A 3,745-nucleotide genomic window follows, 5' to 3' on the forward strand; every position below is an offset into this window, starting at 1 on the left:
CTCCGAGGTCCTTAACTACGTTGAGAGACTCCAATCTAGTATCAGAAATACGGTATGATGTGGATAGCGGTGTAGATTGTTTTGAAAACGTGATTTGGTTACATTTTTTAATGTTAAGAAATAAGCGATTCTTAACACACCACAAAAATAATCTGTCAAGATCAGCTTGAAGTAGAAGCGCGTCATTATAAGATCTAATAACTGAGTAGACTTTTAAATCATCTGCGTATAAGAGATACTTAGAGGTAGCAAAGCACGACCCGATGTCATTAATAAATATTAAGAAGAACAATGGGCCCAATATACTACCTTGCGGAACTCCAGAGGTGAGCAAAAAGGTCTTCGAAGAAGCGCCATCTAGAACAACAGAACTAGTTCTGTGTGATAGATAGGTCTTTATCCACTGAAGCATGGACGAGTGAAACCCAAGCTGCGAAAGTTTACTAATTAAAATCGTGTGCGAAATTCTATCAAATGCCTTGGAAAAGTCCGTGTATATTGTATCCATTTGATACCCTGCAATGAAACTTTTAATACAGTCGTCAGTAAAAACGGCAAGATTAGTTACAGTGGATCTACCTGCAACAAAACCATGCTGATTGGAGCAAATAACCCGCGGTAAAGTATAAAACAGCCTATTGTTTATTATAACTTCGAAGAGCTTAGAAACTGTGGTTAGCTTAGAGATCGGACGGTAGTTGCTGACATCACTCTTATTACCGCTTTTAAATATCGGCGTGATGGAGGTATGCTTCCATTCCTCAATAAAGATGCCAGACGATAGCGATTTATTAAAGATAAATTTCAAGGGTTCCACTAAGGAAACGCATTTCTTTAATAAAATAGCAGACATGCCATCTTCGTCTGTATGACAAGAATGTTTAAGATTCTTAATACCATCTAGAATATCTCCGTCTTTGAGAATCAGAGAGCCTACATCGAAGGAAGCACACTCCATATTGTTAGTGTCACTATCCGCAATTAGCTCACCAACCCCATCATCTGATACAAAATTTGAGGCAAAAAAATCAGCAAAAAGGTCAGCTGCCTCATATAACGAGGCTGCCGTAGCATTCTTATAATAAACCGAGGTGGGAACGTTAGATACACCCTTCTTAGACTTAATGTAGTTCCAGAAACATTTCGGATTGCTTTTAATGTTTCTTTCAAAATTGGCAATGTAACCCCTAAAGCAGGACTTATTGAGAGTATTAAACTGATCTCGGTAACTCGTATAGGAAACAAAGTGTGTGCTGTCCTTAGTTTGCTTAAACTTTTTAAAGAACTTATTTCTTAGATTCTTAAGACGCTTCAACTCCCTCGTGTGCCAAGGTAGCTTGTAAGACATTTTGGCATGAATAGGTATATACATCTTACTTAGATTAAAAATGATATTCCTGAATTCATTAAAACAAAAAGCAACATCGCCTGACCCAAAAACATCATTCCAATCAATAGAGGAGAAGGTATGGTCAAGAAAGTCAAAGTCACAAGAGCCATAGTTAAAGGAAACCCTTTGCATATCTGTAGGAATGCAAAAGTATTCAAAAAACTCAATCTCCAATATTAAAGGAAAATGATGCATATTAGGCGGGGAAATTGCAGTAACGGGAAGATATAATTTAAACTTAATGTTATTGCTAACAAAAATTAAGTCTAAGATCCGATTTAGACTATTAGAGAACCCATTGACTTGTGTTAAGTCGATACTTAATAAATTATCAACTAAGTAGGACTCGGTATTACTGCTTATATTAGATGGAGTTAAATACATGTTGTTGTGCAAATAGGTCCACGAAATATTGCTAAGGTTAAAGTCCCCTAAAACACATAACTGGTGAGCACTAATTTCCGATTGCAGAGCAATAATGTTATCGACATGAGCACTATAAATGCGATCCTCACTGGCTGGCGGAATATAAGATGCGCAAAGGTACAGCAATCCGGAGGCACCTTTTAGTCGCACACAAAGCTGATCAAGCATGGAATCGGTGCATTTTAACGCTATTGAAGACGCTTGAAGTTCACAACGGGAGGCAATGAGCACGCCCCCACCTCTACAGCAACCAGTTTTTACGGCATCTCGATCCTTACGGAAAACGTCATAGCGGTTCAGATAAAAAAACTCAGCATCGAAAAATTTTTCATTAAGCCATGTCTCGATAATGACAAATACGTCATAGTCCAATTGTGAACTCAGCAGGCGCATATCCTCTGACTTGGTTCTTAAACCTGAAGCATTGTGAAAGTATATTTTAATAGATTTGCGGTCATTAGAAGCCGGCTCCGCTAAGCTGTTTGATGATCGGGCAATGTTTTCTCGAAAAAACGAAACGGACGAACGGCCACATTGACAGGCCAGAGGTCTGAGTTAAATATAGAGTCAAATGAGTACTCAGGAACACCTAGTTTGAAATTTATCCTTTTCAAGTCAGCATCAGGTGTACCTTTTTTTACCAGCTTGTAGCAAGACATACTATTTTTATTGACAGTTGAGTGCTTTGCGACATAGTCAATAATATTATCCTCCGTGACTGATTTTGAGAAGGAAGATAAATGCAACCACTTGTGTCGAACTGCAACCTCCAACTCTATATTTGTATTAGCGCCCCAAACAGTCTTCTTATTTAAGTTTTTACGCTTTTTTTCTCCACTGTGGACCACTGTGCACCATTACTTGGTAAAGGTGCCTTAACACCAACACTATGATTGTTATTAACAGCAGCAGCACCAGCAACCCCAACATCGGCGTTCTTGTCAATAACAGGCGTAGCGGGCAGCACATTGAAAACATGAGCAGCATCCGTGCTAATAGTTGCCGACTCATGCGCAGCATTAAGGCCCGTCCACATAGAACTTTGGCGTTGCGTTGGCGTTGGCGTCGCTTCAACAGCTGACTATGAATACATGAATTCAAATGCAGCCGTCCACATAGCCAAAATTCGACAACGCTCACGCCAACACAAAGCAAAAAGATGGCCAACTCTCAACTTTTCGCGTGCGTCGCTCGTCAGCTGTTGCGAATAAATAAAATTATGTGAAATATTTTTCCTTTTTAATCAAGTGCGGGCAAGAAATATCGTTTTTAATGCAATTATTGATATGAAATATTAATTTATCTGTCGTTAATATGTTAATTTAGTGGCCCAAGGATTCGCCGCCAAGCGTTCATTGTAGCAAGCATACTTTTAACGTGCGTTCTGTCAAACCAACGCCAACGCCAAAGCCAACGCCAAAGTTCTATGTGGACCGGCCTTTAGAAGACGAAGGCACAACGTTGATGTTTGTAATATTGGCATAGGTACGAGTAATATTAGCATTAGGAGTCATACGCTTCGCTGGCATAACAGGTGAGAGAGCCGCATTGGTCACTGTTCGCTTTCCATTGCCATTAGCAGCTGGCGCAACAGTTGGATTGGGCTGCGGAGATGCACTTTGGGAAACAGCGTCAGCAGAGAAACGGCTTATACTCTCACAATTGTTATCATTGTCGAGAGCAACGACGCTAGAACTCACAACAGCACTTTTGATGGCATTTAGCTCGGCAGCTAAGGCTTTAATGCATGAAGCGTTGTTGTTGCCAACGGCGATGCTTTGTGTGGTTGAATTTATTTCAGTTTTTAATAATTCTATCTGCACATAAATATCATTGAATTTCGCATCAAGAACATTTAACACTCTTTCGAAGCCTTGCTTTTGCATGTTTAGAGCCGAATCGAAAGCTTGGCAAATCGATTTAGATGTA

The sequence above is a fragment of the Rhagoletis pomonella genome, unplaced genomic scaffold (assembly GCF_013731165.1).
Source record: "Rhagoletis pomonella isolate Grant_MI unplaced genomic scaffold, Rhpom_1.0 Rhpom_scaffold_00003, whole genome shotgun sequence".
Classification (NCBI taxonomy): Eukaryota; Metazoa; Arthropoda; class Insecta; order Diptera; family Tephritidae; genus Rhagoletis; species Rhagoletis pomonella.